The 27,765-nt window shown below is 40.1% G+C and overlaps 1 long non-coding RNA gene across 7 annotated transcripts in view; it reads left to right on the top strand.

Moving 5' to 3' along the window:
- Positions 1 to 27,765, top strand: part of LOC140494771 (uncharacterized) — a 143,694-nt gene that overhangs the window by 12,913 nt on the left and 103,016 nt on the right. For all 7 annotated transcript variants that reach the window (XR_011964036.1, XR_011964042.1, XR_011964041.1 and 4 more), the window contains exon 2: positions 728 to 778. This is a non-coding gene — a long non-coding RNA (uncharacterized lncRNA). The remainder of the gene's footprint in view (positions 1 to 727; positions 779 to 27,765) is intronic.

A 27,765-nucleotide genomic window follows, 5' to 3' on the forward strand; every position in this document is an offset into this window, starting at 1 on the left:
TCGGTTGTGTTTTCAGTCGGATTCGATCGGTTGTAGCTCGAGAACGCCAGTTCCTTCTAATGAAAGGCGAAAGTATGGACAGATTCTACGAATAGGTTCAGGAACAAATCACTGCAGATGTTGGAATCTGTACTCAAAACTAAAAATGCTGGAAATCACAGCAACTCTAGTAGCAATCTTTCAGGTGTATTGATAGAGGCGAGTGTGTGTCTGGCTGCTGTGACAGCGCAGAACTGGAGATGATCTTCCGATTCTCCCATTTCCTCACTGAGATCTGCAAACCCCACCGCAGAAACTCACCCGAAACGAAGGCAAATTCATTCCCAAACTATCCATCTCTACAAAACCGTGTTCTTGTCCCAGTTATTACTCCATTCCGCTCCACCCCCTCCCGCGCCAAAGACCGTTAGCAGCTGATTTATATCATTTCACGCCGGTGGGATCTTGCTGTGCGAAAATTGGCTCTCGTGTTTATCGGCAGGACCAATAGCGACTACATCCGAATTGGGAGCAAGAGTGGGTCATTCGGCCCTTCCAGCCTTCTCTGTTATTCAATGAGACGACGCTTCAAACTGGTTCATTGACCAGTGAAGGGGGACGTCCGCTTTGGGCGCTTGCTGAATGCAACGGGTTGTTGTTTTCTTTATAAGGGAACATTAGGCCAAGGACAGTTTTGCGATACTCAAATCAAGTGGGAACAAGCTGATTTGTTTTTCTTCTCTTTCAGATTCTCAAGGCCGGGAGGAGAGATGCACCGTTTGTCTGTGAATCTCGACAGGTAGGTTTGGGTGAATGCTTTTTCTCTACTCGTGTATAATAAGAGTATCTAAAGAGGGCCTACTCCCTGTACTGTGAGTGAATAAAGGTGTCTGTAATTGTTCTTTCTCAGAACCTGTGTCGTTTGAGCTCGCTCACAAACTGCCTCAGATCCCTTCACTTTGAAAGTGTGCCCGTGCTGACTCTTCTGGCCGATCAGCCTGTTAGAAACAGAAAGGGAAAGAGATGTGAAGGACAAAGTTATTGGTCCATGATGAAGCAGAGACTAGAATGATGTGCAAGTACCGGTGTTAGACTGGGTTGGTCAAAGTTAAAAATGACACAACACCAGGTCATAGTCCGATAGGTTTTTTTTGTATTTCCAAATGAACCTGTTGGACTATAATCTTTTAACCTAGAACGGATCAGACAGCATTCTTATTGAGCCCTCGCTGGCACAAGGGGCCGAATGGCCTGAGCTGTTTCACTCAATGATTCTGTAAAACCGAGGGGGCTATTGACCATTGGAATAATTAACCCAATCGCCTGATTCGAGAACAGAAATCTCCACAGACAGACAGTGGTGAGATATGTCAGGGTCTAATTAAAATGGAGAACGAATGTTTTCTTTGGGAAGGTGTTGAGACAAGACATTGTCCGCGTTTGCATCTTGTAACACACCCGAGTTTGTAGTTAACTTTTCTTTCGCCCTAAATGGGATCCTCAGATGCCAGACCTACCGAGGGTTTCCAGCAATCTTTGCTTTTCTTTCTGATTTCCAGCATCCACAATTCTTTCGGGTTTTTGAGGTATTAGATATCTCTGGAGCAGGAGGGACTTGAACCCAATACTTCTGGCTCAGCGGTAAGGATACTACCTCTGCTCAACAAAAAGGCCTTTAATCCAGTACTGATACAAACCCGCTTTCCCGCGTTATTTTCTTGCTATTGTGGTATTCGAACTTCTCTCTATTACAAAGAACAAAGAAAATACACCACAGGAACAGGCCCTTCGGCCCTCCAAGCCTGCGCCGACACATTTTGCCCTTTCATAATAAAACTGGATCTGTATTCCTCTACTCCCTTCCCATTCATGTATTTGTCCGGGTGCTTATTGAATATTAAGCCAGACCTCTCCTGGACCATTCTGCAGTCAAACTACTAATGCAATGAGTTTATAAATTCTTATATCTAAACCTACGGTGATTATCCCAATCGTACACTTGGCTTGTATTACTTCGATGTGGCTATACAGACTTGATGAACTGTTTTACACATTGTGAGGCTGGGTGTGCACGTTCCGACGTATACTTGAGCACTTTACACTCTTTGGCGCTAATTCAAATGAAAGGTTGTGACATGGACATAAATATGACAACATTGCAATGCAAGCATGCAACCGGAAGTCTTCTATAATCTAACAGCACCAATAGGTGTATTGTGACAGAAATGCCTTAGATCTTCCCCTACTATGCCTTTGCAGTGACTGTCCCAAATTTCAGCGTGTCCCTCAGCAGATAGTCCTGCCATTGTATGTATCTGTAAAAACAGAGGGTGTATACATGTTGGCATGCGTCATTACGTACGTCAAAAGTCATTGGTGTCTACAAACAGACGTATTTGAGTAGGTAACCTCAATTTGACATAAATTCTTTTTCCTTTAGCGGTGATACTTTGGAAATAATTACTTTATGTTCGTTTTAAAGTGTGAAACCCAGAAGAATAATAAATGAAATTGGATCAGGAGTAGGTCACACGGCCCTTAGAGCGTGCGCCATTATTCAATAAGATAATAACTTTCACCTCAACCCTAGATCACCCATAGCTCCAACTGTAATCTCGACAGCAAGTGGGACGACACAGTGATTCATCTAGGGATTAGGGTTCGATTCTAGCCTCGGGCCACTGTGTGGAGTTTACACATTCTCTCCGTGTCTGAGTGGGTTTCCTCTGGGTGCTCAGGTTTCCTCCCACAGTTCAAAGGTGTGCAGGTCAGGTGAATTGGCCATGGGAAATGCAGGGTTAAAGGGATAGGGTGGGTTTGGGTTGGATGTTCTTCAAAGGGTCACTGTGGACTCGATAGGCCAAAGGGCCTGCTTCCCTGTCCAAGATCTAGTCGCCAAGATTAGCGCGCGAAAGGAAGCAGAGTTGGATAAAAAATGGGACTTTTGTGGGAGGTGTAGTTGGGGCTTTTCCTTCAGATACCTTTAGGTTCGAAGCTGAGGACGGTGGGAGGTGATGGGTATTCCAGCCTTGGGAGGGAATGAGGAGGGTAGGACAATGGAGTGTGGGTTTCCATCTCTGGGAAAATACAGAGGAGGTAGACAGACTAGAAGTGAGCGAGACACCTCTGTGGGTTTCCTGTGCCCGGCTTAATGCGGAAATAAAACAAAGAAAACAAAAAAAAACACGGGAATTACTGGAGAAACTCAGCAGGTCTGGCAACATCTATGGAAAGAGAAACTGAATGTTTCCAGGCTAGTTCTGAAGAAGGGTCACTGAACGTTAACTATGTTTCTCTCCACAGATACTACCAGACCTGCTGAGTTTCTCCAGCAATTTCTGTTGTTATGCCCTGCTGATCGCTTTAGTTTATTCGCCAACCTGACTACTATCCTGTCCAGCTCACGTCGCAATTTTTCCTTCGCTGATCTAACAGAGAGGTCTTGGCGTGATATCGAGAGTGAGATTTTCCATCACCCACCCCCGCCACCCCACCTCAACTCCCAACCCCAAACAGTTATTTACGAGAGCAGGCACAAGCCAGAAGCGAGTTCAAACTGAATTTAAAATAACCCAAGCTGACGAGCCTAGAATTCCGGATGGTTTTAATTAAAACCATGAGAGTTAGATAAATTCGTTTTCTTCTGCTAAATGAAAGGCCAGGAAGGTGAGGAAATATGGAGCAGAGGTCCCCCAGCACGAGAGACATTAAACTATGACAGTTTAGAGAGATATTAAAGGAAGAAGTTGTGTTTTGACTCTTTAACCATCCGCAGAATAAGAACTTTATTCTGGGGCCGTTACTCAATGGCAGAATGAAAGTGTAAAAGACGCTTTGTCCTTCGTTAACGATGCAATGCCTTTTCGTTGTTGAAAGCCTTCAAAATGCCGAGGTCCCAATCTCGCTTCAAACCGTCTATAAACATCGATTGGCGGATGAATGTAGCTTTGATATCAGGACAGTGAAAACTCTTATAGCAGGGCGTAGCTGAGATTGCATTATAAAATGAATAGTTCTCAAAGTTATCTAAAAAAATTTATCTCTGTTCACATCGGCGCAGAATGTTTCTTTCTATCTCCTTGCACCCCTCTATCCCTCTCAGATATAAGGTTAACTGTCTCGTTCTCTGCATGTTTATCTTTTTTCCTTCCAACGTATCACTTTTCAATCTTTCAATATTGGTTCTATATTTGCTTTTTATTTTTCTATCATTTCGCTTTTCTTTCCCTGTGTATATTTGGCCATGCTAAATTGCCCATAGTGTTAGGTAAGGGGTAGATGTAGATGTAGGGGTATGGGTGGGTTACGCTTCGGCGGGGCGGTGTGGACTTGTTGGGCCGAAGGGCCTGTTTCCACACTGTAAGTAATCTAATCTAATCTAATCTAATTTCGCTTCACCCGAGCTGTACTATCGTATCTATCTATCTATCTATCTATCTATCTATCTATCTATCTATCTATCTATCTATTTATCTATTTGTTTGTCTGTCTATACATGTATCCCTTTGTCTGTCTGTCTATATACCTATCTATTTGTCTATTATTCAATCTGCCTATGTATTCAGCTAACTCCCTCTATGCCTCCCCTACTCTGTATGTAGTTCTCCATTCTATCTGGAATTGCTGGTTTTCATTAGATGTGTCTTTGGCAGGTTTCTCCCAACTTGCGAATTAATCAGTAAGTCTAGCTTTCACATTGCTTATATATGTAAATCTTTCAATGTAGTTAAGATTTGGTGGGGAGATACTTTTTTAAAAAATATTGTCTGCATGGTTCCTTTCCGTTGTACTCAAGATATAATCTTATAACAAGAGAAATCGATCCATACAAATCAATTTCCTTTGGATATTGTTATACTTTGAGGTTAATTGAAGTATCGGTTTGTGGTACATGGCGTTTAGAGAGAGGTTCGTGATAAATATAGAGGGATAGGTGATGAATATAGAGGGATTGGTGATAAATATAAAGGGATTGGTGATAACTCGATGGGTCGAGGTATTCGGACTGATTCGAAAACAGCACAACAATAAATAAACGGAGAGTTGGGTCTCTCTCCTGGCTTCCAACAAAATATAGAAAGCTAATCCTCCCTCCCCAATTTTCATACTTTTAAAACCCACGCCTGGCGTTAAATAATTAATCATAACTTCTTTATCTATCTATCTCTCTCCTACTCTTTCCAATCTTGTCAGTGTGCCCACAATGGGCTCAATACTCTTCCCCTCAATGAAAAGAAAAATCATTTCCAAAACTTGCCATATCAGCCCAGCTGTCCAGTACCATCAAGCTGTAACTTTGCAAGGATAGAACAAAGATTGAAATGCCCACTAGGTAGGTGACAGGAAGCTGAACAAGCAGCGCCGTATGATTATGGTGAAGAAAATAAAATGTATATTTGGTAATAAGAGGACGATTTGTTCCTCGTGAGGCTTTTAAAATGTGATTATGTGCAATTAAGGAAAATAGGAAAGAGGGCGACAGAATAGAATATATAATAGTGCAGACGTTAGTACTACGTTCTAACGGATAGAACGATAATTGTTTATAGCCAGTATATCCTATAATTCGTAGATCAGCATACACAGAAATGTCCATCTATATTGTTAATCATCTTTATATATATATTATATATATATATATATAGAATATTGCGTGCGGTCTTTATGTAACATATGGAAAATAGTAGATGTCTAGGTAGGAGGGAAGATAAATGCATAGCATACTGCTCTTTTTAAAACGTTGAACCTTTGGTAAATTCTATATTGTAACCATTTTATGTAAAGAGGCAATACAGCACATGAACAAGATTTGGCTATCTCATGTAGGCTGCAGAGAGGAGGGATAGGAAGATTGGCTGCCAATTTTGTACTGAGTATTTCTGTGTCCTGTGCAATATACGATACACGCAGAGGAGGTCTCTATGCCGAGTGATTCCACTGTTACTGCTGTGAGGGCTAGGCAGCAATGAGATTTGGTGTATTCACAGCCCATGTGTGTGGATTGTCTTTCTGTAAGAAATAATATCTAATGTTATAGTTAACGCCGACTTTGGCTGCGTCACGTTTAGGATACATGGATTTTGAATGCCTTAAAGGCGGGGAAGCGTGTGGGATAGGCGTAAAGTAAGTTTAGAAGCAAGCTCTTTGCAATGGCATGAATGTTGGTTCTAAAAGAAGGTACACTTGCCAGCTTGACGAAAATTGCAGCAATTATGTCGTTGTTTTTAAACCCAAAGCATTTTGTTTTGTCTATGACGATGGTGTTGCATTAACAGCACACCTTGTATACGCCCAGTTATGTACAGGCAGGTGTGATCTGCAAAATAAAATCACAATAGTACAGAGACACACCATCATAATATTCTTCAGAATCACTTTACATAAATGGAAGTTCATGACGCATCCACATACATAGACAAAATCCTGACACAGAAAGAGAGAGACAGAACACACAGGACACAAGACACCAGTAGGACGGGTAATTTGAACTTGACTAACAAACAACAACCGACATGAACCATATGGACACCAGCCGTCACACACCAACACTTCCACACAGGATCACACCTTTGCATTCGTATTCGCTGCATTTCTCACATAGAATCGCTCAGTATCTCTCTCCCAAACGTTTCCCCACCCCAAACATACAAATGAAAAATATATTATCCAGTCATCAATATGATTTCCGCCTCTGTCCCTCTCTCACACTACAGGATTTGTGCCCTGCACCTGTTTTCTGAATATATATTAATCGATAGTCAAAGACAGCACTAAAGAGATATAAGATGGAAAGTAAGGCACCATCCCTCTGAAGTGAAAAAATCATTTTAATTGCATTTTTAGCTTGAAAATTGAGAGATCATTGCAAACGAAAAACTTACATGTTTCTTAAAAACTGAAATTGCACGAAATCCAAAGCTAATAAGAAGAAGAATAGATAGATTCACGTGGCCATATTTCAGGTCCTTTTTTTTCAGTTTTAATTTTGTTTTACTACTGTCTCTGTTTCTAATTTATATTGGATTTTTTTTAATCCACGCATGTGATTTATGTTAATGGAAACCACACTTGCTTTGAAAATGGTAAGAACAGTTGGATATTAGAAAATGTTTAAATACTCCAGTCTGTGGGGAAGAGACTCTGACAGTTTCCACACTGCATTATTAAATGTCCACTCAATGCCTACTGCTGTGTGTATGGCCACTGCAAAGCAATTGGATGGGATAATTAAAACAAAACATGGATAAATGGCTCCAGAGCTACCTACTAGATTCTCTACTCAAATTACTAAATATTCTGAAATCACAGGCCCAGTAACACCTGTGAAAACAGGGTAGGTTAATCTTTCTCTCTATCTCCCTCTACTTTTCCTCTTCGTCTTTATTTTCCAGCTTGGAAATATATACAGCTGTAAGTTCACATTTAAACCAATTTTACATCAATACACACCATCTAAACCGACTGTTCGCTAAATTTGTCCGTTCCAACCAATCTTCCACCTGCTTCTATCTGGTAGTACATGTATTTGAAGGTATACTTTCTGGTACATCTTTTCCCCACAGCTCAGGTCCCCCCACTGAGCGAAGAACCCCAATGACATATTTTACAGCACCACATTTTACAAAAAAGGGACTCCCCAACGCCAGCACTAGACAGTTACTGACACAAGTTAGATTTAAGAATATAGAGTTTATCTGGTTCGTGTAAACTATTGTAGGGTTTCAGTTGCAGAGGGCAGCCAGACATCACTGATACAGCCCGCTGATACATTTCAACATGAACATCTCTGCAGATGAATAGGTTATCCTGTTAAAAGACTCCCACTTGCTATATGTTTATATTTGGATCTCAAATTCCACGGGACAAAATGCCAGAGTTCCGTCTGTGGGTACATGCTTGTCATTTAGGAAAGTTGAAATTACGTAAATAGCGGAAAACAAAACAGTAGCAGTCTTCGATTATCGCATTTAAGGCTGTGATTGGGATATTTGTGCAAGATCTAAGTGTGTACTGGACTACGGTGATCCCAATAGCAGGTAATCATTCTGCATAAACCCTAAAGCTGGCACGAAGGTGAACTTGACATACATTGCAACCTAAAAAAAATCGGAATCAGTTTATTTATAAAGCTGGCCTCTTAACTGTCCGAAATTCACTAGTGGGAAGTTACATAACAATTATTTCCTTGTATCGTTCGAACTGAAGGCTACAAACAGGGGGATCTCTTCTGCTGTAGTCAGGACATCGTTAAAATGCAATATAAAAATATATTGTATTGTGATAGAAGTGACATATATAGACAGCTATAAATGGAAAGATGGAGAGAGAGATCCAACAGCTTAAATGCAACAAATGATTGAGACGAGGGTATAAAACATTACATTATCGTCGATGAATGTTTCCGCCGCTCATATAAACCAATAGTGATCTAACAGTTTAAATACACCCAGAACTGCTTTTAAATTGTTTCGAAAATGATAGACAGACAGACAGATAGAAGTGTAGATAGTTAGATAGGTCGTCTCTCCCGGTGAGGAAACCCATTATAAAGCAGGGGAAAAAAACCCTCAAAATCTATACAGGCGTCAACATTTATAGGTTGCTTAACAAAAAAAAATCATCTTCTGCTGCACAAAACCAAAACAGAAATCGTTCCCTTACTCACTTCCTGTGTCTTTTAAAATGAACTTAAAAATCCAGGCAATATCAATGTTGTGTATGTATCTGTAAGATAAGGGCTGGGTTTGCAGGATTTTCTATCAAATGTAAAGTGTAACAATTAAGTGAATTTGCTTTCTGATAAATTCTGTCCAGAGCACCTTTAAAGTTATTTTGTTTGCTGACCCGGTAGAAATCCAATGTTGGCAAAAATGCAGGAATTCCACCTTTAGAAACGGCGAAAGAAGGTTAAGGAGATTTGGGCCTAAGCTCGTTTTAACTAAACTCTCAATGCGAAAACATATTGAAGTTACCACAAGTGAACTGCCATTGGGATGTACTTTGAGGTTTGGAAGAAAGGCCACCTATCAGGTTTATAATTTCACCGAGACTGCGCCACCCTTTGGCTCTTCCATTTTCATCTCTGGCCTAACCAGAAACTTATCTTCTGTCGAGCGATATAGAGCAGCCTCTTCACTGATCTATCCGCCATTCTGTGTGCCCAGTATCGAACTATAACTCCCTTTATCCGCCCATGAATACCCTTAAACATCCAGCTACGATTCCATCATTCTCTCTGTCATTAATCCATTTATCCAAATGAGTTTTATTTTTTTGTCGATGCTTTCCTTGAAACATGAACTAAGATAACAGGTTAGTCTAAACTTTTGAAAATTTTATATGTTAACTATCCAAAAACTGTGATTCGAGGGAAAGACCTTTTAAGTATCAAAGACCATCCCTTGTGTTCACATTTTCAAATCTATCCTTGGGTGATCTTGCCCCCTTTAAAAAATGATCCCGCCTTTATCTTTCTCTCCTTACCTTCTCCTTTGCCTTGATATTTTGATGGTAGGTTAATGTTCTTTTGCCCTGCTTTTATTTTTCGCTGATACCAAAACAGGATTTTTGGAATTATGTAACTGAATGGTCTATGGGTATAGTTGTTGTAGCGCGTTGTAGCTTGTTCAGAGTTGGGCTTATTCTGGTATTTACATGGCTGACACCCCACTGAAATTCTCAAAAATATTTTAGTGTACACTCAGGTCGAATTATTTCATAATTATGCAGTATATTTCTAGGAATTCAGGGAGTTTCATTACTGCAAAAAAAAACTAACAAATGCGCGAATTTGTTACTGGAGACAGAACAATAAAAGACTGCAGAAAATGTGATTCTGTTAATCTTTGCAAAGCCAAATGTTCAATTTCTGCTCTCACTCCTTCAGTAATGTCCACTCTCGTTTGGTTGAAATTCATTGCTTTGATCTCATCGTGACTCAATCCTTCAGATTAGTTTTGAGGGGGAAACCATCCAGTGCACCTTGACTCATAAATAGCCGTCCCTGAATCTACTGCCTGTGGATGGGAATTTCCCCAAATTGTACATGCTTGGGAAAAGTTAGCGTGGGTGTAGAGCGAAGTCAGTGAGGGAGGTCTGGAGATGGGAGGGGAACGCGGGAAGGGAGATGGACAAATGGAATGAGAATATAATTCTGGAACATAATACTGATAAAGAACTGCATCAATGAAACCGCTATCGCTATGTTGCTGAATACTGTACTTGGTGAGAGCAGCTCCGTTAAATTTATTGGCGATCTTTTCAAAAATCACAGGTTGTATAACAGAACTGGCACCGTGTTTTATTTGGAAGTGTTTTACAATGCGACCCAAGTGATTCTAAATACAAAATTAAATCCGCTCTCACCCGGGTTTCATTTCACACCATCATCTCAGTGATAATGTCATTAACCTGGATTTTTTCCCCATGTTAAAATGATGGGAATGGAGGATTGTTGCTAGGAGCTGGATACCGGGAGTTGGTGGAATTAGTTCTTTCTGTCCTTATGGTTAAATACACGGTTCTAATGTATTGTGTAGAAACGATCGTGTGGAAATTCGCGTTTTGTCTGGTAAACGGGGTTTCGATCGCAAAATTCAAACGGGAAAAGGGGGAGGGGGTGAAATAAGGAGAGATCTAACACCGGAGGATTGGAGGGGCGAGTGAAGGCAGCTTGTAGGCCTGGACGAGCCGGGAGATTTCAAATGAATCGCACAGTTCATCGCAAATTCATCGCCTGGCAAGGGATAAAGGGAGGAAGGAGCGGGCCCCGAGGAACTGGACACGTTGGGCAATGGTTACAACAAAATATTTATTCCCGTTCGCAGCGATACAGGTTCGAGAAAGGCGGCCTATCTGCTCAGCAGCACCCAACCTCCCAGTGCTGAGAGAGACCGACATTGAAATGTTAGGTCTGTAGCAAAGTACCCGGGGCTGATGTGATATTGATGGGCACATCTCTCTATCTCTAATACTTAATCTGCCAGCTCTGTCTGTGAAAGGTGCGTCGATGTGAATTCTGTCTGCTGGGTTGCATTGTGAACCAGGCTTGTATTTAACACTAATATATGCTCTCTTTAAATAAATCCTTCATTCAAACATCACATGCATAATCAGTACAATCAAAGATATGTCACTTAAAACATACAAAAGGGCGTAACTGGTACAAAATGCAAAATCTATATTTGATATAAAGTCCTCAATTAGACCATATCCACTGAAATTAACTGTATCAAATATTTCTTTCTCTCTTTTTGCTTGTCGTTGCCAGTCTTACCCCAGGAATGTTGTGCTGTGTATGTGTCCTTCCGGTTAATTCATACATTTCCTTTCACGTCCATTCATTTCATTGACCAGAATTCCCTCAAACACACACCCGTTCTATCCATTCACTGGGATTAATATGCAATCATCAAATAACTAAACTGCCCTGGGCACATCCACTGAACACGGTTTCATTAAACGTTGTCCTTAACAGCTGCTAAAAATTAAGACATCGAATTTCTAATTCCCACCTTCTCTCCCAATAAACCGCAATCTCTGATTTGTTTAAAGTTTACACGGACAACTTTGAAATCAAACATTTTTTTTTGGAAAGAATTGTGTCTGGGTGAGTGTGGCAATTTGATGTTATGCTGGGCTAGGATTGTTTCCTGTTTCTTAACACCCCATGGTTCATACATTACTGCAGTTTATATGTGGGTGTGGTATTAACTGTAGTTACATAAATATGCAATTTCGTGTAGTTGGCATGTACAGTATAAAAGACTTTTCGCCAGTAACGAGGACCGAGACAGATATATCGTTGTACTGTTACAAAGTCACAGAAACGGAAATAAAGATAAAATAATGCATTTATATATCACCTGCTTTGTAAGGCCAAGAAAGACTGTAACGATATATATACCAGAGAAGGAAGAGTGTTGTATTTTAGACAATAGAAACTCTGTCAGCATAGGTACAGTATAGTGTGGGCTTAAGTATTGAAACAATGCATTGACTGGAAAAAAATGTAAAACGTGCAGCATATCGCAAACTTCCTAAACACAAGACAGAATCAGACATATCATTGTCGCTGCTTAGGATATATCACTCAAATTCTCTATACATTCCACATGTACACAGGAAATATGAATTTATTACAGGAGCATTTTTATACGTATTTGGGGGGGGGGGGGGGGGAGAAGGGGGGAATACTGGAGAGAGAGAAGACAAAGATCTGTCCCGTGACTGTATGAGGAAAGAGGTGGACACGAGTCTGAATGTGGTTGCTATATTTACAGTTATTATGTATCTAGGAATAGTGACAGAGATATAGATGCCGTTAGATAAAATATTTGATTATATTCCGCAGGTAGGTCCAGACTAGGGGAATCAGATGCTTTAAGTTTCAAAATCAGCTGTAGACTGAAGGAGGTCCGGAGAATGTAGTGTTGTACCCTGTATATAATATATACACTGGACATCCTCTCCCTCCCCGGGGCACTGAGGTCAGACTCAGTAAACACAGTCCATGCTAACATTTCAGTCCTTTTACTGTGGTGGTTATTTTTTATTCTTTCCAGTTCATCGTATCACACTGTTTTTTATTTATATAAACCCACATAAGAGAGGCCAAATGTTGGATGCATAAAACAAAGCAAGAGTGTATTTTAAAATCTAGAAATCGATGTATAGGCTTGGAGTGGATATTAATGGAGATCTGTATCTTTCAATATTTGGCCTCTCTCTAGCAGGCTGAGGTGAGGGCAATGGGGGACATTTCGGAGTGTTTCCGGTTTCAGAATGTCAGATATTCCACTCTAGGTAACTACAAAGCGATCCAGGCACAATTCCGACTCTGACAAGCTGTCGTGAATTACTATAGTCTAACCCCGCCTCCAAATCCAAGAAATATACTTTCAAAAAATACCACCCCCTCCCACACACCCACACGCACGCGTTCATATTCACACACACGCTTCACACCCGGCAAAGCAAATTCCGATTAAACAGGCAATAACCCAGGTATGCAATGCATCGCATGGTCTCTCTACACGTTGCTGCTCTTGTGTTCTAAATCCAGGGTGAGTTGTACAGTGCACGGTGGAAATGGTTTCAGAATAAACTGAACGCTCCCCTTCAGTGATAAGCCACCTCTCTTCCCTCCACCCTACGCGCCACATCCTCACCATCCCAACCCAATTCCACCCCAACCCACCCCCCAAAACAATCGATTAGTAAAGCAGTTATCCGCATTGTATTTTTTAAACACGTGGACCTCAACATCTCGTGATGTAAAATCTAAATGTACTGTAGGGAGCATTCTTGTAGGCTGCGTGGAGCACGTATGTAACAGAGATTTATTGCAATGGTTTACATAAAGATGTGTTGCCTGTTTGGTATTTATATGCCTGTATATGTGCCTGTGCACGTCAGTACTTTTGTGGATGTATGCGTCTATCAGGTACACATGTAGACAAACAGATGAAATCATTATATTGTGTGTTCTATGCCAAGACTTTGGGATAGAAGGTGTGGTGCAGCGAAATAAGATCAACATCCCGTTGTACAGAGAGACTGTGGTTCAGCTTCATGTGCACTGAATCAAATACTGTGTACATTAGGCAGTGGATTCCACATGTTCGGTTTTGTGTCAGCGCCCGAGGTGAACTTTTTGCTGCCCATGATACACATGGAGACGGCTGTGTTTGTGTAATACTTAAAGATACACAGTCAAAGTAACCAATTAGAGTGGGACATTTGAGATAATCATTCGGGGCAGAATTACTTGGCATTTGGAAATATAATTGGGCTCCTAATGAAAGTCGATGCCGATCTTAGTCATGGCAAGTGGTGTTTGACTTACTTGAAGAAATGGTTGAAGTTGATGGGGATAATGCAGTTGGTACCGTGTATATGGACTTCAACAGGCATTTCATCAAATATCACAATAGACTTGTTTTAAAGCCCATTGGATTAAAGAGGCAGTGACTGCAAAGATGTAAAGTTGGGTAAAGGTCAAAAAAGAGATTATTGGTGAGGCTTGTTTTGTAGATAGGAAGAATGCCTACCATTAATATTGGAAGAGTCAGTATTATAACAACTCTTCTATATGATCTTTAGTCATAACTTGGACCTGGATATTACAGGCCAACATTTCAAAGTTCACAGACATTGCAAAACTTGGAAATGTAGTAAGCAATGCAGAGGAGTAGACATCAAAAAGACAATGACAGACTTGTAAAATGGGCAAACACATGACAGATAAAGTTTACAGAAGAGAAGTCTGGGCTATTATATTTTGATAGAATATAGAAGGTGAAGAAATTAAACTTTTTAAAATTCAGTCACGGGATGTGGGCATCACTGGCTCAGCTAGAATTTATTGTCCATCTCTAATTGCCCAGAGGGCAGTTAAGAGTCAATCACATTGCTATAGGTCTGTAGTCACATGTAGGCCAGACCAGGTGACGATGGCAGACTTCCTTCCCTGAAGGATATTAGTGTGGAGGATGGGGTTTTCCATAACAATTGACAATGGTTTCATGGTCATCAGTAGCTTCATAAATCCAGACTTTTTTGATGAAATCAAATTCCTCCATTTGCCATGGCAGGATTTAAACCCAGGCCCTCAGAATATTAGCTGAGTTTCAGGAGTAATTGTCTAGCAATAATGCTACTTAGCCATAGTATCCCCAGTATGGCACAGTTATTAAAGGGATGCAGAGAGAAGGAGATGGGGTTGTATGCAATTATTGAAGATGGTAGGAGAAGTTGAGAAGTTTGTTTTTTTTTAAAAAAAGAAAGTGTTTCTTCAATTTATTAACAGAGAAATACAGCACAATGTATTTTCTAAGCCACCGATTAGAAGTCATCTGGAGTATTGCTGCCAACTCTATATACCGTGTTTTTGGAAGGATGCCAAGTCCTTTTAAGGCAGTGAATGGTACCTGGCTTCATGATATAATTTAAGTACTTTGTTCTTTCATAGGATCTGGGTGTCACTGGCCAGGCCAGTATTTGTTGGTCATCTAATTGCCCTTGAACTGAATGGCTTGCTTGGCCATTTCACCACATTGTTCAGAGTCAGCCCTATGGCTTGGATGTGGATTTACATGTAGGCCAGACCTGGTAATGAAGCAGATTCCCTTCCCTACAGGACAGTAATAAACCAAATGGATTTTTATGACATGATGGAGTTTGATGATAGTTTAATGGCCACTATCATTGAGACTAGCCTTCAATTCCAGACTTTTAAAAAAAAATTAAATTCTACTATTTCCCCAAAGATTAGAGATGTTGGGTTTGTTTATTTTTAGAGCAAAGAAAGTTAAGAGAACATTTGTTAGAGGTGTACAAAGTAATTGAAGATTTTGCTTGAGTATGTAAGGAAACTGAGTATCCAGTTGTAGCAGGAATAGTATCAGATGACACAAGGGCCTTTGGTGGCACAGTAGTAATGTCCCTACCTCTGTGCTAGAAGGGCTGAGTTTGATTCCATTTGTTCCAGAGATGTGTAATACCATCTCTGAACAAGTTTATTAGAAAATATCTATCAGAAGACACAGAATGAGGGTGATCACCAAGACAACACAAGGAAACAATTTTCTTGCACAAATTTCTGTGTTCTGCTGGGTGTAGAGCACATTCAAACAGAATTGAATTAATTCTTGAAGGAGAAAAATTAAATAAAAGTTGAAAGTTAAGGAAACATTAAATTATGGGGAAAGAGTAGGGATTTGAAATTAATTGGAAAGTTCTACAAAGTTCGCACTGTCACAATGGACTGAATATTTTTTTTACTGTGCAGGAACGCTATGAGTCTATGATTCTCATTTTTAGTTAAGAGTATTAGGGAAGGTGAAACTAAGGCCAAGGAATCCTATGACAGAGTAGAAATATCTCTACACCAGGACCTGTTGGTCATGGAAGGTGTGTTTGCATCAATCAGGTTGACGACCAGCTTGTAAAAGCTTCCAGTAAATTACATATCAGGCAATAAGGGTGATCGAGTTTCTTACTGATCCTACAGAGGGCAAGGGAAAACCATTACTGTGCTTTGCAATGATAGTGGACCAATCTTTTCAAAGTCAATTGTCTAATCCTTAGAAACAAAGATAGGAGAAAAACGCAGACCAGAATGAAGGTGGTAGATACAGTTAAGACATATGCTGGCTATGATCTAACTTGACAGCAGAATATGCTCAAACTCCTGAATCATATCACCCTATTTCTAATGGTCCTATGCACCTTGCAACATCATATACAAAGGAACATTAAACTAGTACGCAAAAATACAACAAAGTACCGTGATACTGGAAATCAAAAACCAAAAAGGAAAAAGCTGGAAAATTCAGCAGGTCTTGTAACATCTATGGAGAGGAAGCAGAGATTATGTTTGAAGTACAATTCTGAAGAAGGGTCACTGGACAGAAAACATTATCTCTGCTTTCTCTCCACAGATACTGCCAGACCTGTTCATTTTCTCCAGCACACCGTAGAACATAGAACCTAGAACATTACAGCGCAGTACCCTCGAACTAATCTGAAGCCTATCAAGAATCTTGCCATTAGCCCAGTATTCTTTATTCCTGTTGCTCCTTCCAAAGTGAATCATCTCACACTTCTCCGCAATAAACTCCATTTACCACCTCTCAGCCCAGCTCTGCAGCTTTTCTATGTCCCTCTGTAAACTGCAACATCCTTCAACACTATACACAACTCCACTCAGCTTACTGTCATCTGCACATTTACTAACCCATCCTTCTATGCCCTCATCTAGGTCATTTATAAAAATGACAAACAGTGGTGGACCCAAAACCGATCTTTGCGGTACACCACTAGTAACTGAACTCCAGGATGAACACTACCCATCAACCACCACCCTCTGTCTTCTTACAGCTAGCCAATTTCTGATCCAAACTGCTAAATCACCCTCAATCCCATGCCTCCGTATTTTGTGCAATAGCCTACCGTGGTGAACCTTGTCAAATGCTTTACTGAAATCCATATACACCACATCAACCGCTTTAACCTCATCCACCTGTTTGCTCACCATCTCAAAGTCTCAAAGTACTTAATGAGGTTTGAGTAATTCATGTTATTGTTGTAATACTCTTGGGGAGAGTTCTATTCATGATTGACTGAGTTACACCAAGGAACTAGAAAGAAGGGAATTTGATGCCATATCATATACAAAGCAGAAGAATGTTGTTTTTTTTTAAACTGTAGATCTGTGGAACTGGTATTGGGATTGGACAAAATAGCAGAAATCTTTTTGAAATAGAGAATAATCAGTAATTGGGAGGTAACTACATAGCATAATACATATGGCTTTCTATGCGTGGTAGGCCTTGATTGAGAAGTCTACTTGAATTCCTTGGCATTATGATGGTTAGTTAACCAGGGAAACCCAGTAGATATGATGTGACTGGATGTTAGAGAAACCTTTATCATGGTATCACATTAGAAGATTGCTCAAAGAAATAATAGAATCTCAGTTAACTGATAGAAATCTTTTGGAGTGATTAACTAAACATATGAGTCAGAGGTTGTATTGGGGAGCTGGATCTACGTGGGGAAGAGGGAAATAGAGAACGCCAAGGTGATTTACTCATTGTCATATAAGAATGATAGGAACAGGTTAGGCGATTGGATTCTAATGTGGAGGATTTAATTTAGTACAGAGAAACAGAAGATGGAAAACAAGACTGTGTAAAAAGAACTCAGCCATGACTTGATGGGTTGCATTCTTCCTTTCTGAGTCTGTAGGTTGTGCATTTGTATCTCACTCGAGGGACTTGAGCACATAAACTAAGTTAATGCTTCTGATGAGGGGACCAGGAAATGGTACTGAGAGGAATGTAAAGTGTTTTTGTAAATACCTTGTAATTATACTGTTGATTAAACCAGACAGCATTTTATACAGGACAGGATATATCCTAAAAATGCTGGAAGTATTCTGATTTCATTTCAGATTTGCAAGTTTTCCTTCTTATTTGTCTTGTACATTTTATTTTGCTTGAGGGATAGTGTATCAAGTCCCAGAAAATGATAATTGGTTTGTACAAAGCATTGGTCCATCACCACTTGGAGTACAGCTCTGAGCGCCATACCTCAAGAGAAAAAATATAAAAGAGGGATGCTAAATTGACAAATGAGATTGCACACCTGTGCTACAATTTACTTAGAGAGAAGGTGCCTCAGGCACCCCCTTATACAGCAGTGCTTTGGCATCAAATCCTGGGAAGAATATTTTGGCTCTGGGGAAGGAGCAACACTGATTCACCAGATTGGCACAAGGTTTAAAGGGTTACATCATAAGGACAGATTGTGCAAATCGAACCATTACGGACAAAGAGATCTGCTTGAGATGCTTAAAATTATTCAATAGGGCAAAAAGGCTATAGATACTGAGGGACAATTGGAGCTTTAAAGAGTGAGATTGATAGGTTTCTTTTGTGGAAGAACTGCACAATTCTGGTCCCCACACTATGGGAAGGAATTGGAAGTTTTGGAGAGGCAGCAGAAGAGGTTTATCAGGATGTTGCCTGGAGTGAAGTGTATTCGCTATTTGGAAAGGTCAGACGACATGGATTGTTTTCATTACAGCATCAGAAGCTGAGGAAAAACTTGATAGAAATGTGTAAAATTGTCAGAGGTGCTGTATATCTCTATGATTCTATGATATGGGTAGGGTGGGTAGTCAGAGTCTTAATCCCAGGATAGAAATGTCAAATACTTGAGGGCATAGATTCAAGGTGAGAGGGCGAAGGCTTAAAGGAGATGTGTGAGACAAGTTTTTTTTACACAGAGGATGGTAGGTGCCTGGGTCACGCTGCCAGGGGAGGTGGTAGAAGCAGAGATGACAGCAATGCTTAAGAGGTGTTTAGAAAAACAGGTGAACAGAGAGGGAACAGAAGAATGTATATCATGTGCAAGCAGAAGGGATTAGTTTAGAATAGCATTATAGTTAGCACAGACATGGTCGGCCGAAGGGCCTGCTCTGTGCTATACTGTTCGACGTTCTACGTGTGACATAGTATTTTCTGAAGGTGAATGCATTGAGTTGACAGACAGAGTAGCCAAGGTCTGGTCTCATGCAAGTGTGGGCCTGAAGAGCTGAATGACCTCCTTCTGTTTCCATGTGGTCGACATCCTGAACGAATAGAGAAACTGTTCCCAAAATGACACATATTCATCCAGCTATCTTGGAAGGAGTCAATTCTAGCCAAAAAAAGTTACACAGTGAGGGTATAATGTAATACAAATGGTAATAAGTATATGATGCCTATAAAGGATGTCGGACATGGAATAAGAAAGGAATCTTGTTATTGTTTGGTGTTGCCTCAATTGCTGAAATGTCTTAATTTGGTCCTGTACAGATATTTCTTCCAACAGGGGAGTTAGTTTGTTAAACCAATGATATGTCACAGAAAACCTTCTGTCACTGCTAGGTTTGTTCATTGTCTTATGGTCTCAAGTAGGAATTTCCTGCAGGTTTTATTGGAATTGGGCATACTTTTGTTTTTTCTCTGTTCTACTTCCCCAAAGGCTTAGATTGTTAATGTAAATATACAAAAAAGGGCAAAGGCAAACCATCAGGCCCATAGTATCCAGGTAACCATGCAGCCAGCATAAACTATTGACCTCCTCCCTAACCACACTGTCTCCACAATGTTCCTTCTAAAGGATACAGTGACTTTTTGTCCACTGCTTGTTTCAGATGTATGCCAGAAGGTGATGACTATCTGCAAAAGGAAATACTCCATGACAACTAAACTAACTCTCTGATTACAGATTTTTGCACGATTGCTTTCTCATGCCACCATTTCTATCTATTTCAAATAATCTATTGAATGTTTTGGTTTCTGAGTCCAAGAAAGGATATATTGCCTCAGAGAGAGTGCAACTAAGGTTCATTCAATTGAGATCTGGGATGAAAGGGCTCTCCAATGAGGAGAGATTGAATCAAATGGGCCTTTGTTTTGTGGGCGTTAGGAAGATGTGCAGTGATCTCATTGACATATATAAAATTCTCAGTGGAGTTGATAGAGTTAACGCTGAGTGACTGTTTCCCTCTGGCTGGAGAGCTAAGGGTAAGCAGCAATAGGTTACACTGTTGACTATTTAGGTCGTGAGATGAAGAAAAATTTTTTTCACTCAGAAATTTGTAAATGCATGAAATTGCCTGCAATAAAAAGCAGGGAGCGTTCATTCGCTAAGTATATTCAAAACTTAGATTGATAGGTTATGAACATGAGTGAATCAAAGAATTATGAGTCTAGGGAAGGAAAGTGTAGGAATAAGGTATGAGGCCAGCAATGAACATATTTAATGAAGGAACAGGGTCGAGGGGTCCATGGCCAACTCTTGCTCCCATTTCTTATTGCCCTCATCCATCCAACTGACCTGAGCCATTGTTTCAGAAAATATAAGCTTATCAAGGATGAATTTGGTCTTTGCCAGTTGAAGCTCATGGTGTATCAGCAACATTCACACAGGAGTTTTTTTTTTGTCTTCCAAAGCCACTGGAAAGAAAAATGAGGGATAGTATGAGATAGGCATCCATTTTCTGCCTCACTGAGGTACTTTGGTGCTACTGATATATTTCACTCAAATTCTCTCTGAAGGTTTGCATCAGTCATTCATTAATGCAAGCCATCTTTGACAAGGCCAATATGCATTGCCTTTCCCAAAATTGCCCTTAAAGATTGGCTTTGCCAATCCAAATAATTTCAGACTGCAGATGACAGTCAGTTATATATCTCTGGGTCTGTAATCGCACTTAGGCCAGACTGGGTAAGGACAACAGATTTCCTTCCATGGAAGATATAAATAAGAAATTGGCCTTATATGATGTTAAAAATCACACAACACCTGGTTATAGTCCAACAGGTTTAGTTGGAAGCATTAGCTTTCAGAGCACTGCTCCTTCATCAGCTGCTTGATAAACATCTGATGAAGGAGCAGTGTTCCGAAAGTTAGTGCTTCCAAATAAACCTGTTGGATTATAACCTGGTGTTGTGTGATGTTAAACTTTGTACACCCCAGTCCAACACTGGCATCTCCAAATCATGCCTTTTATGACAATCAGCGAATTTCATAGTCAAAATTACTGACACTGACTTTTTGTTTTAGACTTAGTTAATTAAGGGAATTTAAATTTCCCAGCTACCAAGCTTGGATTTAAACTTATCATACCTTAATAGGGAAATGCTCTTTAAATCATGGGCAACGATTCATCCTAAAAATAATCTGAATGGATGTCCTCCCCTTCTCTTGAAGGTATAATGGACTAAATGGCCCCCTTAAACCTTATATGATTTTATGGTTCTAATTGTTCCTAGGAATATCTTCAGCTTGGGATGGGCATGAAAATTTATAATGTACAATTAAAAGGAGTAAATAACTTGCATTTCCATAGCGCCTTTCACAATCTCAAGGAGTTTCAAAGCCCTTCCCAGCTAATGAAGTTTTTGAAGATATTGTAACACAGAGAAATACAAAGGGCTGTCACATCAATGAGCATGAAAATGATAATTATAGGTATAATATCTTATTGCGAAGAAAAATCTTGACTCTTTAACCTCCCCAAAATAGAAGATTTAGTGAGTTTACCTTTGTGAACATTATAATCTTTCTCTAAATAGGTGTTAAGGGTAGGAATTCTTCAACTCTACATTAAGCTGATTCCAATTTTATGAGACAACCTGAACATAATTGAGAAAATTGGATTGGATTTAAATTCTTAGCCTTCCTAACAAGTGTGTTTATTTATCTTTATTTGTACTGTTGCTGTTTAAAATGAGATTATATAGGTAGAATCTTCCGGCGGCCTGAATGATGTGGGCCATGGCGAGATTTATGGCAGATTTTTGCAAGAGGTTCAGTGACACCTATCTTGACATTGGGGGCAATTCACTGTACTTTTTACACTTACAGAGTAGTGTGGCAAGTTGCTCCCTGTAAGTTGCCAGTTCTGGGGAATTATTGCTTGTTAAATGCCTCATTAATACCACAACTCACCTTACTAGTATTCAGTTTCCAGTCTTACCAAATGTGTGAGAAAGCTTGAACTTTGTCTTCAAATGTCCTCTGTCCCCCTGAATGTAAATGGGCAATTAAGGTACAGCGAGATCAGACTTAGAGGTTCTGAGGGAGTGGGGGTGAGGGGTAATAATCTAGCAGTGGAGGAGCCCCACACTGACGTGGCCACCAAGAACTACATTTCCTACAATTACTTGCCATTTTCCAGATGTGAAAGACAATTGGAAAATGGCTGGAGGAATGCCTAGGAAGTGAGGTGAGGGCAGGGCGGGGGGGTATGAGATCAAGTATCGGTTTGATGTGAGAAAGCATGGGGTCCATGTCTGCTGGACTTGGAAGGGACAAATACATGAACGCATGTACTTGCATACTGCAGCCACATATCACCCATACATTTCACCCATTTGCCATGCATGCAGAGTAAATGTGTTTAAGCTTCAAATGTTAGTCAAAGACAAAATGCACTATGCCATCCGTGCTTACAAATCTTACATTGGCATCTCAAGGGTGCAGAAATTCACTGCAATGCTTTTAAAAAATGTGGATACTAGAAATAAACATGCCGTCACTTGTGAAACTTTCAAGGCTACTATGGGATTGTGAGGAATTTTGCTGTATCTTCTGTCATGAAAGTATGACAATGGACTCTGCTGAATACAGTGAAAAGTTAAATGGTTGATGGGGTCTGGGATGGGAAGAGGGTCAGAGCTCAGCAGACACTTACTTGTTGATGTAATGTTTTGGTCATGCAGCTGGTGTGCCACCTTCTCCAAGTTAGTGCATATGTTGTGACTGGGTCTGTGGTGGAGCAGCCAATAGAGTTCCTGAAGATGCAATTCCACAGATTGGAGCAGTTTGCAGGCTCCTCCAGTATAGAGACTGTGCCCTGTCATCCTGATGTGCTGTGCTTTAAACAATTTGGAGCAGGCAACAAAGCAACTTGATGGATTCCAAAGGATTGGGAGCATGGGAGGAGATTGAGTTATTGGGAAAGAGGAAGGTCTCCAGGCAGATAGGACCTGATTGCCCCTTAATTCTACTCGATGAGAGCTGGGTTTGGCAGACCATCATGGGATATAAAATAGACATGGGTCATGATGCCAACATTGTGTGTATAAACTGCAACCTCTATTCATTTGGTTTGTGCTCACTTTTGGTGGCTGTAAATACAAGTTCATATTTTAGCATTTTTCACTTTCTTGCCCCACTGGACCATGACAAGTCCATGCAAGTCTCTGATGGATGTTGGGACAGAGTAGTGGTGACTTAGAGAGGGGTGTTGAGATTGGGTATAACCAAGGATGAGTCAGCTGTATTAAACAGCAACTAACATAAGAGAATGGGGCAGCATGCCAGCTATGCACCACAAGGAAAGAAAGCAGAGACAATGTTCTGAAGAAGGGGCACTGGACCCTAAGCATGACCTTTGTTTCTGTCTCCACTGATGCTGCCAGAGCTGCTGGGTTTCTCCAGCAATTTTTGTCTATGATACAGATTTCCACCATCTGCAGTTCTTTGTTTTCTTCTTCCTTTTAAAGACATATTTAGCACAGGTTCGAGAGATTCCAATCTTTCCGCAGATATAAGCTGAGTGACGACTTGTTCAGGGACTGGAATGTGATAATATGGGGTTAGAATCAGGCAAGAGGAATGCAATGGGGGAGGGTAGTTATTGAGGCAGGTCTAGTAAGATATGCTGAAAATCTCGCTAGAACTTGCAGCAAGAGTCTCTTCCAAAAACTCAATGCAAAACTTGAACTTCACCAAAAAATGTAAAATTCAGCCCACAGACTGCTGAGAGTTATTCTCTGTGTAAAGGCAAGATCTTTCATTACAGCACAAAGTTAGAAAATAACAATAATGGATCAGAGACCAGTATTGTTGAAGTATGAGCACTTGGACACTCTGCTAACCTCCTTGCCTTTATTCTAGTATCAGCAATATTTTTGCACTGTAAGCAATTGATATATAGGAACTTGAGGGCCTATAAAAACTTAGGACATCCCCAAACATCTCACATTCAGTCAACTATGTTTTGAAGTGGAGTCAATGTTGATTACAACTGCTGGCAATTTGTCCACAGTATGTTATCAAAAATAGATATTGACTGAATGACTGATTTTGATATAAAGAGGAGTGTCATCCAGGCAAATATAATGCTATTTTTCTCATAGTGTGAAGAGGTGTTCCAACTGAACAAGAAATGTCTCAGTTTACTGTTTCATTTGAAGGATAGCACCTCCAACAAGCCAACACTCCCTCAGTACTGCACTAGAAGGGCCAATCTAAATTATGTGCAAGGTTTTGATAGGGTTCAAACCAATATTTTTCTGCATGCATTTTTGCATACCACTGTCCAAGTACAGGAATATGTTTTTAAATGTATGTTCAATCTTGTGGACATTGAGTCTCTATAGTTTTATATTTGGGCATGTATAACAGAGTAGTATGTGTCTGGATATATTATATAATGATTGGAAATCCTTCAGCACATGTATATGGAAATGTTTTTGTAAGATTTTATGTAAGAATTCTGTGAAAATAAGATATACTTCTTGAATCCTTGTGTTATTCACAATACTCCTCTACACCACCTGATCTTATTTTCCTGCAACCTTCTGACTCAAAGACTACCACTGAATCAAAATGAGCTAGGCTAACTTCATCTAGCTTGGCACATTTTAAAAATTTTGCTTTAATCTTTTTTTGTCATTTATAAATAGTTCAAAATTTTCCTTGTGGCATGGAGACCAGAACCAAGGTTCTTGTCTTGTTAAACCAAGATTCTACATAAATTTAATATTGCCACATAAAGGACATGTAGAACAGGCAAAGCCAGAGTTTTCTGGATCATGAAAGATAAAGGTGATAGAAAACAAGATAAGGCAGGAAAAGGATGCATATGTCAGATGACGGGTTCATAATACAAGTGAGAATCTGGCTAAAGATAGAAAGTTCACAAGGAATGTGAAAAATGAAAGAAGAGAAGCAAAGAGAAGCAAAGAGAAGAGATGGGCAGCTAACATAAATAGGAATCCTCAAGTAATGTATAAAAATATAAATAGAATAAGAATTATGAAAGGAGGAATTAGCCCAATTAGGGATCAAGATCATAACCTTGAAAAAGTACTTGGATGAGCACTTGAAATGTCAGAACAGTCAAAGCAATGGCCCTAGTGCAGGAATATAAATTTTGTGTCATTTTGGTAGTGCAGATTCAATGGGCCAAAGAACATCTTCTGTACTGTCTGATTCTATTCAATGATTTAAGATGGAGACAGAGGAAATGACTGAGATACTAAATGAGTACTTTACATTTGTCTTTACCAAGGAAGATGCTGCCAAAATCATAAGGAAAAGGATTCAAACACTGGATGGGAAAAATGCTGAAAGAGGTGGAAATAGAAAAGCTATGTGTAATATTGATAAACCACCTAACCTGAATCAGATATGATTGTCTCAATTCCCAAAACTATGACTATGTTTCAAAAGTACTTTGTTAGTCACTTTGAGTCATCTGGTAGTTGTGAAAGACACAACATAAAAGCAAATTTATCTTTCTTTGGTTGAAAAGGAAGAATGTGCACAAGGCTATGGTCATGAACATGGGTGAGTGAAAATATTGAGTAGCTTTTAAAGACCTGCCATGGTCACAATGGATCAAAATGGCTTTCTCCCAAGTTGCTAAGTTCCGGTATTCTATGCTTTGAAATGATGTCACTCATATTGAAATGTAACATGGCCTATCTCGTATAAGAGTAAAGTAACACCCAACGCTGAAAAAGTTTTTTTAAACACTTTCCCTGAAAATAATCCCCTTCACTTCAGAATTATTCGGTTCCACAGTGGAAATTGACTTGTGAAGTGAATTGCATCACTATTACTTCGACCCGTCATTGTAGAGTGGCTTAAAAGACTTCAATGTTCGGTATTTTCAATAAGCTTTGAAATACTGTTTGTTTGATTTGCTAAACTGCTTAATTGCTGTGATTGAATGAATAAGGAACAGTTCAGCTCCCTTTGGATGAAGTGTGGTCTGGTATCAACTTTAGGACAGTGTACCCTCTATCAGAGTCTTCCTGTTTTAAGAATGGAGGGCCAATTTAAACCAAGGTTCAGCCTCAGAGCTCTTAGCTTTCCCCACTCAAAATTACTACCTGAGTCTCCTGAATGAGGTGTCTGAACTAACATCATTTCTCCAGCCATCAACATTCATGTTTTGAAGAGTCAAAAGATATTTGGGGCGAGGGTCAATAAGAAATTAGAAATGAGAATCAGGGAAAGGACATTGAGGTGAGGGTCAGGAAGGGAGAAGAGTGGGGCTTGAATATTGAGGATCAAGATTAAGGATAGGACCAAGAGATTGGAATGAGGTTGGGAAAGAAAAGAGCAAGGGCTTGAGTGGTTTTGTGTATTGGTGGCTCTGATATTATACACAGAAGGTCTTGCATTGCTGACTAAGTAGATTTAACATGTTTTTGGTGGAGATGGTTTTGCATTTTTTTTTTGGAGGGTGTTGTTGAATGTTCACACGAGACACAGCACATTGTATTTCTCATTCCCTCCATTGCAATGTTTGGGGCATAACTATTGGACCTCAGTGGCTCTGATCTACAGAAGAGAAGTATGTAGCCTTGCAACCATGTACACTCCCTTGCCACTGATACCAGTCCTGTTTATGGTTAACCTGCCAATCAAAAATATTGCACTCTGTTTAACTCCCAGATAAACTTTGAAACCCACATCCCAAGCTCATGCATTCTTACCTCTGCAATGATTCCCATTTCTGTAATTACTGCAGAATCCTTGTTGTTCAGTTGCAGATGAGTTGATTTGAATATCCCCTAAATCTTTCCCCATGTCACCTTCCTCACATTTGTGGGTGGCACGGTGGCACGGTGGCTAGCACTGCTGCCTTACAGCGCCAGAGACCCGGGTTCAATTCCCGCCTCAGGCGACTGACTGTGTGGAGTTTTCACGTTCTCCCCGTGGGTGTGCTCTGGTTTCCTCCCACAGTCCAAAGATGTGCAGGTCAGGTGAATTGGCCATGCTAAATTGCCCGTAGTGTTAGGTTAGGGGCATGGGTGGGTTGCGCTTCAGCAGGTTGGTGTGGACTTGTTGGGCCGAAGGGCCTGTTTCCACACTGTAATGTAATCTAATCTAACCTATAACATTTCTGAACTCCAATTTGCCCAAGGACTTTACATTTTATGTCCTGTCCTGCAATATGTCTCAAGTTTTCCAGTCTTCACTGACTCCAAAATTTTATTGAACCCAAATCTTCGCCTATTAATTCCCATCTTGATTTCATCCCCAGCCTTACTCTTCTAAACATTCAGTTCCGATTATTGTAACCTTCCAGTCATCTACACTTCTCATTACTTTAAGTTCATTATTAATATCAGATTCTTTGAATCTACTCTGTCCGTAAACCACTCATCTTCTCTTCACCTTTCTCAATCTCTACATTTTTTCAGCCTAGTTTATGGAAGTTTATAAAATAATGAGAGGTATAGATGGAGTTCATGGTAGTTGTCTTTTCTCTAGGATGGGGGATTTCAAGACTAGGAGGCATATTTTTAGGGTGAGAGGAGAGAGATTTGAAAAAAAAGAGGCTTTTTTTACACAGAAGATGATTCCATAAGACCATAAGACCATAAGACATAGGAGTGGAAGTAAGGCCATTCGGCCCATTGAGTCCACTCCGCCATTCAATCATGGCTGATGGGCATTTCAACTCCACTTACCCGCATTCTC

Source organism: Chiloscyllium punctatum, chromosome 24 (genome assembly GCF_047496795.1).
Source record: "Chiloscyllium punctatum isolate Juve2018m chromosome 24, sChiPun1.3, whole genome shotgun sequence".
NCBI classification, from domain to species: domain Eukaryota; kingdom Metazoa; phylum Chordata; class Chondrichthyes; order Orectolobiformes; family Hemiscylliidae; genus Chiloscyllium; species Chiloscyllium punctatum.